Raw genomic sequence first — 12187 nt, 5'->3', positions numbered from 1 at the left:
CAACTGTATTGGAGGGATGTTATACCCACCCGTAGTGTGTATCGGTTTGGAGAAGACCTGGTTGTAATTCGACACGTATTTGAAAGAATTACAGAGAATAACATTAGAAAAAATGAAAAGATAAAAGAAGAATGTTAAGGAGGGACTAGAATTTAAGCAACTACACAGATGGTCACTGAATTTTGAACATTTGACACTTTGGTAACTAATTTTTCTTTTAATAATATAATTTTAGTCACTCAACCTAGATATTGTATTTCACTTTAATCATTCCATCAGTTTTGTGGATTTAAATTTGCTCATCATTATCCCTTAAGTGATGATACCACCGCTCAATAAAAAACAGTCACATGTGATAACTCATAACTATAGCTAACTATGGTTAACTTAAGAGTGGTTTTATTCAAACCTCCTAATTTCGCATTTAGACCTCCCATGACTATTTTTACCACGAACTTCCTATTTTATCCTTTTTTCCCCTCTATTACACGCTCTTTGTTTTCCAGATTATCATCCACAATTATTAACAAAAATAAAATCAACAACCCACAGGCTGGTGTGATCGGAGAGTGGGTTTTTAATCTTACCTGATCGGCGACGTTAATTGTTTTGTTCTTCTTCAACTAGTTTGAAATCACTAGGCATGGTTGAAGTTGGATTTCCATATTCCCATTCTTTCTAACTACTGATGTTGAAGTAGTTAATTAATAAAAAGGGATTCTGATAACATCATAACTATGATTGCCCAACTGGGTGTTCGATGAATCTTCATGGTTTTGGGCTCAGATAAATGCCAAGTAAAGCTGGAGTCTTGTACTATGTTTTCTTTGGCTTCCAACTCCCTTTGGGTATGATGATTTACATGGAGTTTCATCTTCTTCTCAAACCTTTGTTCCCTACGGTGTTAATAAGTTACGATTCCTTTTGCAGTCTAATCATGAACTGATGAATATCCTATTGAATATTCTTCCTTTACTAGTAGATTATTCTTTGAATTTAAAGAATTTTTTCTTTTGGTTTTGTTTCTTCCCTATTGTATGGATTATCAATTAAAGTACCCAATTTCAGATTTTGAAAATGAGACCACCACCTCTTCCTCTCCCCCTGTAGTTCTTTCTCTCTTTACTGAGAAGGGCGTTGATTCCGATTGGGTATAATAAAAAGTAGTTTTTTTTTTTTAATGTGTTGCTGTGCTATGGAGGGGATAGCAATACGAAGTTGTGGTCGCTGCTGGTGCCGTGGTGCTAGGGCTGTCAATGGGTCGTGTCGGGTTGGGTTCGTGTCGGGTCAAGGTATTTGTCGTGTCACAAAAGACAATTCCAAACCCAACCCATTTAATAATCGTGTCAAAAATTTAAACCCAAACCCAACCTATTTATTAAACGGGTTACCCGTTTCCAACCCGCTTAACCCATTTAATAAATAGGACATGTAGTGTTAGACAAAAATGACTAATTTAAAGGTTAACTATGCGACCCATTTAACTAAAAAAATGTATAAATTGATTAAATTTGTTTAAAACTCCACAAGACGAATAATATAAATAATTATATATAATTCATAAATAATTAAATCCAATAATTATAAAGAAAAATATTTCAAATTGTTTTAAAATATAAGATTAATACTTCCAACGTTCAAAATTTCAAGAAGAAGTACAACATAATTGGGTTATACGAGTTCACTTCGTGTTGGCGGGTTGACCCGTGACTGACCTATTTATTAAATGGGTCATGGCAGGTTAACCCACGGCTGACCCGCTTTTTAATCGTGCGGGTTCAACCCGCTTTATTTCGTGCGGGTTTCGAGTCGTGTTATCGGGTCGTGTCGGAATTGACAACCCTACGTGGTGCGATCGTAGATGGTGGCTTTTATTTTTATTTTTTTAAGGGGAGTGAAATTTGCACTCCCCAATTTACATTCTGCACTCCCTTCTTAAATTTTTAATATTTTCTAATGTCCTTTTATATCTGTTTCCTATATTACCCTTCTTCTCCAACCAAACAAAATAGCGTATCTGAAAATATTTTATGATGTCCTTGTCCTCCAGCTTTATCTGAAACGTCACCGTTCCAACTCCAATCCTTCAACTCCGCCGCCTTCTCCGGACTTGGATTCGGACCACCACCCGGTCGGGCAGTGATAAGGTAGTAACCCTTAAAGCTAGAAGAAGATAAGGAAAGAAATGAAAGAAGTAAAATAAAAACAGATTTTTCATTCAGTAGTCGGTAAGGGTTACAAAGAGTTCTAATATACCCACTCAAGGATGCCTACGATTCTGACACTTGTCAGTCATCTAGCTCGTTAAACTAACCCTAGCAATTACACAAAACAGCCATGTGCTAGCCATGTGCACAAGCCAATATTATTAGATAGATAGATCAGTTCCAAACCATAACATTTCACCCCCCTTACAAAGAAACTTGACCTCAAGTTGCAGACTCAAAACTGGGAAATCTGAGGAGAATGTCATCAGCGAATTCCCACGTGGCCTCCTCCGAAGCTGTACCTAACCAATGTACTAGCCACTGAGTAGCCGCAGCACCATTGCGTTTCACCATTCTTCGTTGGAGCACAGTAGCTGGTTCCCACTTGGGGTTGGCTGGGTCCATGATGGGAGGTAAGTGGTCGCTCACTTGAACATGCTCTCCTACTCTCTTCTTCAAAAGTGAAACATGGAATACATTGTGTATTCTGGCACTAGCTGGCAGCTCTAGCCTATAAGCCATAGAACCAATTTTCTCCAACACAGTAAAAGGACCATAATATTTAGGAGAGAGTTTATGAAAAGCACCTTGATGAACAGTTTGTTGTCGGTAGGGTTGGAGTTTAAGAAATACCATGTCACCCACCTCAAAAGTCCGGTCAGAGTGTTTTTTGTCAAAGAAACTCTTCATTCTAGCTTGAGCTTGCATGAGGTTTCGCTTTAGCACAGCTAATAACATATCTCTGTCCCTCAGTTGGTGGTCCACTTGAGCAATAGATGAAGAACCTGGTATGTAGGGTATGACAGATGGGGGCGCATAACCATATAAAGCTTCAAAAGGGGTCATTTGGATAGCAGAATGGTGAGCTGAGTTATACCACCACTCTGCCCATGGAAGAGCTTGCACCCAGTTTTTTGGTTTTTCTCCAACTACACATCTGAGGTATTGTTCCAGGGTCCTGTTCAGATTCTCAGTTTGTCCATCCGATTGGGGATGATAGGCGGATGATTTACTGAGTTTGGTGCCCTGTAACTTAAAGAATGCTTCCCAAAATAGGCTTAAGAATATGGGGTCCCTGTCAGATACAATTTCTTCTGGCATGCCATGCAACTTAAAGATGTTATGTACAAATACCTGAGCCAAAGTGGCAGCTGAATATGGATGGGATAATGGTATGAAATGAGCATACTTGGTCAGCTTATCTATAATCACCCAGATGGTGCTCCTGCCTTCAGATTTCGGTAAAGCATCAATAAAATCCATTGAGATAGTACTCCAAGCCCTGTCCGGAATTGCCAATGGCTGTAATAAGCCTGGTGGTTTGATGGTCTCATAATGGTTCTTTTGACACACCTCACATTCAGCCACAAAGTGTTTGATATCCAACAACATACCTGACCATGCAAAACTTCTATGAATTCTCTTGTGAGTTCGGGTTCTACCGGCATGACCCCCCATAACTCCTTCATGAAACTCAGTTATTATCTTCTTTCTCCAACCATCAACCTGAGACACAAAGATTTTGTTTTTGTAAAACAACTGTGAGTTGTGTAAGGAGTAATGTTTCTTACCTGCAGGATTATGTTGTAATGTCTGTATGATCTGTGGAGCTTCAGTATCTTTTAAACAAGCTTGCTGAATTTCAGACACATAAGTGTGCACAGGCTTAGAGATTCCAGTGATGCCATAGAGATAGGGTGAACGAGACAATGCATCCGGAGCAGCATTGTTTTTGCTCGACTTGTAATGAATGGTATAATTATATCCCATCAACTTCACTAGCCACTTTTGTTGCGCAGGCGTTGTAACTCGTTGGCTCAAGAAATGTTCTATAGTCCTGTGGTCTGTGAAAATCTTGAAATGGTGACCCAGAAGGTATGGTCTCCAGTGTTGTACAGCTGCTACCACTGCAAGAATTTCTTTGTCATAAACTGAATGTGCTAAATGCCTTTGAGACAGTGCCTTACTCATGAATGCAATGGGATGTCCTTCTTGGGATAGGACGTCACCAATGCCTAAATCTGAAGCGTCGCATTCGACCACAAACTCCTTGGAGAAATCTGGTAAAGCTAGTACAGGAGTAGAGATGAGAGCTTTTTTTAGCTCTTCAAAGGCTGCCACTGCCTTCTCACTCCAATGAAAAGCATCCTTTTTTAACATGTCAGTTAGGGGTTTAGCTATGACTCCAAAGCCCTTAACATACTTTCTGTAGTAGCCAGCCAATCCGAGGAATCCTCGCAGCTCCTTGAGAGTTTTTGGTTTTGGCCAGTGCTTAATACATTCTATTTTTGCTGAATCTACAGCCACACCTTCAGCCTTGATGATGTGGCCTAAATATTCCACCTGTGGGACTCCAAAGCTACACTTGCTAGCCTTGATTTTCAATGAATGTTGCTGCAGCCTTTGGAACACTTGCTCTAGGTGGTTTAGGTGCTCAGCCACAGAAGTACTATAAATCAAAATGTCATCAAAGAATACTAGGACAAATTTCCTCAAGAAGTCTCTCAAGACATCATTCATGACCGATTGAAAGGTTGCAGGAGCATTTGTCAAGCCAAAAGGCATCACTAAGAATTCATAGTGGCCTGAATGAGTTCGAAAAGCTGTTTTGCTGATATCCCTCTCATGCATTCTTATCTGTTGATATCCTGACCGTAAATCTAACTTGGTGAAGATTACAGCTCCATGGACCTCATCAATGAGCTCATCCACTACAGGAATGGGATACTTGTCCTTGATAGTAGCAGCATTCAAGGCTCAATAATCTACACAAAGCCGCCATGTTCCATCTTTCTTTTTGACCAGTAGAACTGGCGAGGAGAAAGGACTCACACTGTGCCTGATAACCCCATTGTCCAATAACTCTTGGATAATTCGTTCAATCTCCCTTTTTGGAAATGTGGATATCTATATGGCCTCACGTTGACTGCAACAGTGTTTGGCAAGAGTTCAATTTTGTGATCCTGCTCTCTAGTGGGAGGTAAGTGTTTAGGTGCTTCAAAGACAACTGAATACTTATTAATCAACTTCTGAATATCTGGGGAAGTGTTGAACTCAGAATGTAGAGTTGAAGGGCCCTGTACTTGAACTAATACTGCCTCTCTTTCTTTCCTCAACAACCTTGTCATAGACTTGCAATTGACAACTGTGGCTTTAGAGGCAGATTCACCCTGCAAGAAATGAATAGTTTCACCACACATAAATTTCATGGTTAGAAATTCAAAGTTCCAAGTTATATCCCCTAGTGTTTTAAGCCAACTTCCTCCCAAAATGATCTCACTGCCTGAAATAGGCAATACATAATAGCTGGCTATGAATGAGTACCCCTGAAGGTTCAACTCCAATTCAGCTACTCTGGAGGTCTATAAGATCTCACCACTAGCTAGTCTCACTTTCATTGGTGTAATGTTCCGCGTGACAGCCCTCACATTTTTAAGTAGTATAGGGTGAACGAAATTATGTGAGGCCCCTGAGTCAATCAAAACATGAACCTTCTTTTTGTTGCAGAACCCCTTGAGTTGCATTGCATTATTGCAAGAGCCATCTCCCATAGTATTGAGTTGTGCTTCAGGAATTTCCACTCTTTCAATTGCATTTGGTACCTCATCTGCCTCATCCACGTTGTGAACATCCTGTATGTCTATTTCTTCCTGTAAAACTTCCATCACCATCATAGCTTGTCCTCTCCGGCAATTATGGCCAGGTCGAAAAATCTCATCACAGAAAAAACATTGATTCCTAGCCCTTCTTTCTTGGTATTCCACCTGTGTTAGCCTCCAATTTCCTCCCCCCAAGTTATTGCCACCCCCTTGAGCAGGATGTCTAATTTGAGCTGCTGGGTGGGTAGCTCTAATTGGGATAGGCTGAGGGACAACTGCAGTAGGCCGAGCAACCATTCCAGCTTGATTTCGAGGTCCCATTGTAGGCCTGACATAGCTCTTATGATGTTATTCCCTATCTTCATAAATTTTTGGCAATTCACAAGCTTCATATAAGGTTGTAGGTTTCTGAGCCTTTACATCCGCCCTAATGGTGTCTTTTAGTCCACCAATAAAACAAGACAACAACACTTGTGGGGAGAAGCCAGGAGCTCTTCTAGACAACTTGGTGAATTGATCCATATACTGCTCCACTGATCCAGTCTGTGACATCCGAACTAGAGCTGCTTGGTAATCTAGCACATTGTACCCACTGAACTCTCTCATTAACAGGTCAGCTAACCCTGGCCAAGAGTTTGGAAACTCATGTTTGAACATAAACCATCTATCAGATGCTTTTTCGGTTAAATGCATAGTGGCAATGGCCAACTTCCTATCCTCAGGCACTTGATAGAACGCGAAAAACTGTTCTGCCTTGTTCAGCCATTCCATTGGACCTCCTCCACTGTAAGAGCTAAACTCAAGATTCATCTGCTTCATAGTAGGTAATGTAGGATCCCAAACTGGTGTATAATGGTGTTGTTGAAAAAAATGGCGTTGTACATGGTGTGTGAAAGACTGATGTATATTTGGAGTTGTATGAGTGTAGCTATTAGGTCCGTGAGTGGTATAATGAGGTGTGGGAGTGGTAGTGGTAGCAAAAGTGGCTTGGGCTATACTCGTAGGCTGAGGAATGGCTTGGGAAGTGAATTGAGATACCTAAGCAAAAGACATGGGGGTGTGAGAATATGGACCTGAATAGGTCATAGTGAATGGATCTGAGTGCGAAGGTGGAGATGAATGACCTTGGTTGCTACTAGAGGCAATATAAGTGCCAGTAGGGTGGATATAGGGCTGAGATCCATAGATGGTATACTGGTGGAACGGTCCCCCACCTCCTTGAGTCATGCCAGTAGGATCCGCCTGTGTTATGAGAGCTCCGGATGCATTTGGAGTCAAGACACTCGAGCTAGCCAAAGCCGTCGACATTTCCACTAGCTCAGTAGACATGGTACTCGTAGAACCCACAGCAGTATGCTTCTCAGGCAAATTCAATGAAGAAGTAGAGGGGGGTTTGGGCATGATATCATGATGAGAAGGCACAGCTGTGGATGTGAGAGCTCGAGTGGAGGAAGCCGAGTCTTCCCTCGTGAGTGCAAGCGGAGATCCAGAAATTGGTGGTACTAGGGGGCCCCGAGCTTCGGGTGCTGGTGACCCATTTGTGGGAGGAAGAGATCCAAATCTGAGCAGGGAAGAATCAAGTTGAGCTGCCGCGGCAGCTGACATTTCCTTCATAGATTGAAGCTCTTTCATCATCTCAGTGCGGAACGAGTTGAAAGATTCTTGATACACATTAAGGGTCAGCTGCAGCTCACCGAACTTAGCTGCTGTTTCTTAACCATTGCCCCCAAAATCGAGGGCTCTGATACCAGTTGATAAGGTAGTAACCCTTAAAGCTAGAAGAAGATAAGGAAAGAAATGAAAGAAGTAAAATAAAAACAGATTTTTCATTCAGTAGTCGGCAAGGGTTACAAAAAGTTCTAATATACCCACTCAAGGATGCCTACGATTCTGACACTTGTCAGTCATCTAGCTCGTTAAACTAACCCTAGCAATTACACAAAACAGCCACGTGCTAGCCATGTGCACGAGCCAATATTATTAGATAGATAGATCAGTTTCAAACCATAACAGGCAGTTGGTGGAAGTTCTGGTTCTACCCCAGTCACTGTCGAGGTCCCATCTCTCGCCGAGGAACCCGGGTCCGGTACATGTCTCGGGGTCGGGCCAATTCGGTTTTGAAAGGCGGTGAGCCGCCGTATTATGTCGGGTTGAGGAAGGTGGCGGAGGATCAGTACAACAAGTTGGGTAACCCGGATGGGGTTATTCATCCGGGTTACCCAACTGGGTTTGGATGAAAACAAGGTGGGTTATTGTTGAGACGTAAAAAAAAAAAAAAATTTGGTTGCTACATATATGCAGCTGCCGTGGCAAAGGAAAAGAAATACATATAGATATTTGTCACGTAGCCTTGACCAAATTCAAACAGCAAGCAAGGGGGGCTATTCAAATATTTTCAAAGTCTTTTGGCTTTGAATAACGTCAAAGATAAGTTCTGCAAGCTTTGAGTCTTTGACTATTCAAGTGTTGATTAATATCTCAACCAATTCAAACATTCAAAAATAACAAGTGATAAAGATAAGACTTGTTATTCAAATTCAAATGCAAAATACAAAGTGATTATCACTATCCGGTTACGCCTATCCCATGACCACTATGTATAGGCTGCAACACCGAAGAGAAATACACAGAGAGACACGGAGAGACACACGGAGAGGAGAAAAGACGCAACAAAGCAAGAGAGGAGAGAGGGGAGAAATATAAAAGATACACGCAGCAGAGGAGGAAAAAGTTACAGAGCAGAAATACAGAGAGCGGAAAGAGGAAAAAGAGGTACAACTACGCAGAGAAGCTACGTTTAGTTACAAGAGAAAGAGGAAGAAAGTCTGCAGGTATAAGGCTACATTATGGTTAATTTTTCATAGACAAAATTGCCCATATGATGTCAATGACAGGAAAAACAAGTCTGCCTTCCCTGTGATACAACCTTCTCCAAGTAATCCTCATATGTCTTGTGGCCCTCCAAAACTCTAATAGGCCGTTCATGAACGACCACAATTATTAGAGTTCTCCTAAGCTCATCAAAATGATGTTCTTGCTGCTCCCAAATGCTCCGAGGCCTGAAGCATTGAAACAAGAGCGTTTGTTCATGAACAGCCGAGTTTCATGCTCAAAATCCCTCCCAAATGGTGATGCAGGCTTAACGCATTGAAATATTTGGTTGTTCATGAACAGCCCAGCTTCAATGCTAAATTCCCCCAAAGGATGACGTTGTTATCGCTTTAACGGAGGTTGTTCACGAACAGCCAAAGTCATGGATGGTCATGACCATCACACAAATATTCCTTGAAGCCAATGTCAAAGTCAGCAAATAGAAACTGAGACGAACAAAAGTCTGTCTCTCAAAGTCTCATCCTTTACGACCACGTTTCAAACAAAATTGCATGACAAAGCTTGGCGGTGGTGAAATAATGGAAACCTGCAAAAGAGTTTATATTAAAGAAATACAAAAGGGACTGGACAAGGTCCAGATGCTCATAAGCAAAAGAAAGATTAATTAATCTTTGCTTTGTTTCTTGAAGTGGTGGCGTGATTGACAAACAAGAAGACAAAACAATGGAAGCAAGCTTAATTGTTTAAACAAGAATCCAAACTTGAACTTGCTGTATGTCATAAGCAAGAAGACAAGAAGCGTTGGTTTGAATATTCAACCTGGAACTTGCACAGTCAAACGGTGGCAAGCATAATACAATTAATTAATTCAATCTTGCAAGCTAGAAGACAAAGGGTGACATAACTAATTACAGCAAGGTTAATTATCTCAATGCAAAGACTAGAACATTTGGCACGGGTCAGAGAATGAAAGGCATGAAAAAAACAATGATGGCCAATTTCCAGGCCTTTGAAAAGAGACAAAGTATGCAATTGAGTCAAAACCTGAAACGGTGGTCTAAAAGCATATTTGATCGATCGTGCCATTCATAGAAGGGTCGTACCAGTCTATTACCAGAAGAAGAATTGCACCTGCTTTTCGTTCCTGCATACGACTAATAGACCAAGTACCGTAATTGGAAATAAACCCGCAGCAGCAGATCTGGGTAAGATTGATTAAAGCCAGTCAGTACACAAACAAGAAATTGGAGGTATAGAGGAGAAGTGAGAGGATCGAAGCCATTACCCAATCTCAAACGCAGAAAATCTAGTGCAGAATCTGGACATTGAGATCAATCCATCTATAGCACAACTCCTTCTCCGTTTTGAACTCTGACAGCCGATTTCTGTCTCCAGTTCGATCTCCATCTTAGACTGCTAGAGATATTCCCCAAAAAAAAGGGACAGAGCTTATTCGAGTTACCTGAGATGCGGAGTACGCCTACTGCAGGGCCTTTACCAGATGGCCCAAGACATTAGGCTCAAATTGGGTGTGGATATAAATTAATGGGTGTCCATCCATGGGCTTGCGGAATCACCCACCTACACATCTTGAAGCCCATTTCTAAACGGTTTATTTCGATGTTCGGGTCAGGCCAAGTTCATTGACAACACGAAAGCCCATTCCACGGCCCATTACTAATTCGGCATACTGGGTGCCCAAATTAGATTGACAAACGCTCTACGATTTGAATCTCTGCAAAAGAAATACACTTGATGGATTCAAGAAATATATACATCCGTCAAACACAAAAGTTGGTACAAAACCAGAAATACAAATTCTTATGAACTACGGTCGGTTTGATCCCACAATGGGTACGTAGGCAATCTAGCAACACCCACTAGATGCAACCACAAGTCCAAACAGAATCCCTGACTCCACCAATCAAAATTCAACCAGTCCTAAATTGAATCATTTACTCCAGTCAAATTCTTCCAACACCAGAAATACAAACCCCTGAACTACAATGGTTTGATCCCTCCTCGAGGGTATGTAGGCAATCTAGAGACCCACTAGATGCAACCGCAAGTCCAAACAAAATCCCTGACTCCCTGGTTCATCCAATCCGAATCCCTGACCTCATCAGTCAAATTCTGCCAAACACCAGGAAACGTCACAGCCTTTCAAAATAAAGTCCATGACTCCCTGGTTCATCCAATCCGAATCCCTGACCTCATCAGTCAAATTTCGCCAAACACCAGGAGACGTCACAACCTCCCCAAACAAATCCAAAACAAATCGAATCCCTGGTTCACTCACACCAAATTCGTCCAAACACTATTCCTATTCCAAAAAGCAATACCCTCCAATGGGTCATTCACCCATTGGAAATCTTGAACTACGAATGGCTTGATCCCTCTCCTAGGGTACGTAGCCAACCCATTCAGACATCCGGGTGCAGCCACAAAAATAAACAAACACACACATCCCTACAATTGATTTCTTCATAATAGGAATCAAAGGGTGTTTCCCTGTAATGGGGATTGTAATTAAAAGACACATTCTGTCTTGAATGGGTCGAACCCGAACTAATTAAAACTCTATTCTTTAATGAATAGGAGTGAAATTATGTTGGGTGACATTTACGCTCACAGTGTGCAATTTTCTCTCAACAGTTATTCTGCACGATTTTGAGAAAATATTTTCTGTTCCCTCATCCTCTCAAAATCGTTTCTCCTCGTTGGCTCATTAGCTTCTTTAATTTCAGAATACCAAGATATGAAAGTTCTCAAATTTATTGTATGAAAAAGTCCGAATGATTTTTTTTCCCTGATTTGTGAATTATGATCGAGGAAAGTTTTCTCTCATCATCAACTTCTCCAATGCTTCCTCTGAATCTCGCTATGTCTCTTGATTTGGCAATCCCTCTATCCCTGACTCCCTTGGTCTTGAATTTTCGATTTGCCTCTCAACAAATTGGTTTTCTTTGGTTTGACTTATTGAAACTTACAGAAATGAACAAAATGCAGAAAACAAATAAAATTTTTTGAGGCTTCATGTCTCCAACACACATACAATCTGAGCTTGATTTTGGGTATCTCAAATTGTTCTTCATTGTATCTATGTGCAATGAATCTAGGTTTTTTTTTTATTGATTGATATGATTTTGGAGAATAAGTTGGTGATGATTTGTATTCATAGCTCAGGCCTCAGTTTAACAATCAAATTCTTTTATGAAATTTTCTTATATGTTTTGCCATAACTTTCAGCTACTTAGAAGGAAAGCTCTTAGTTAAGGGGAGAAGAGAGGGAACTGAGAGAGATAGAGAGGAGTAACAGGTTTGAGAGGATGAGATGTAGCTTTTGCAACTTGTAGTCATCTGATATCGACATCGGAGTAGGAAGAATCAAGATAATCAGCTCAAGGGTAGATTCTGTAAATACAGTGATCAACTTCAGAGGGTAATATTGAGAAATCACATGCCACAAATATGAGAAAAATATTAAAAAACAAAGAGGGAGTGCAGAATGTAAATTGGGGAGTGCAAATTTCACTCCCCTTTTTTAAT

At 40.9% G+C, this 12187-nt stretch overlaps 1 long non-coding RNA gene across 2 annotated transcripts; it reads right to left on the bottom strand.

Moving 5' to 3' along the window:
* Window positions 1-8308: 8308 nt before the first annotated feature.
* On the bottom strand, window positions 8309-10140 carry LOC112199745. Of its 2 annotated transcripts, none has more exons than XR_002936058.2 (3): window positions 9924-10140; window positions 9683-9839; window positions 8309-9224 (listed from the first exon to the last, which is right to left on the bottom strand). It is a non-coding gene; the product is annotated as an uncharacterized LOC112199745 (long non-coding RNA). The 2 variants fall into 2 exon arrangements; XR_002936059.2 differs by having other exon boundaries at window positions 9742-9839; window positions 9924-10139.
* Window positions 10141-12187: the final 2047 nt, after the last annotated feature.

The sequence above is a fragment of the Rosa chinensis genome, chromosome 4 (genome assembly GCF_002994745.2).
Source record: "Rosa chinensis cultivar Old Blush chromosome 4, RchiOBHm-V2, whole genome shotgun sequence".
NCBI lineage: Eukaryota > Viridiplantae > Streptophyta > Magnoliopsida > Rosales > Rosaceae > Rosa > Rosa chinensis.
This window is presented reverse-complemented; position numbering and strand designations above follow the sequence as displayed.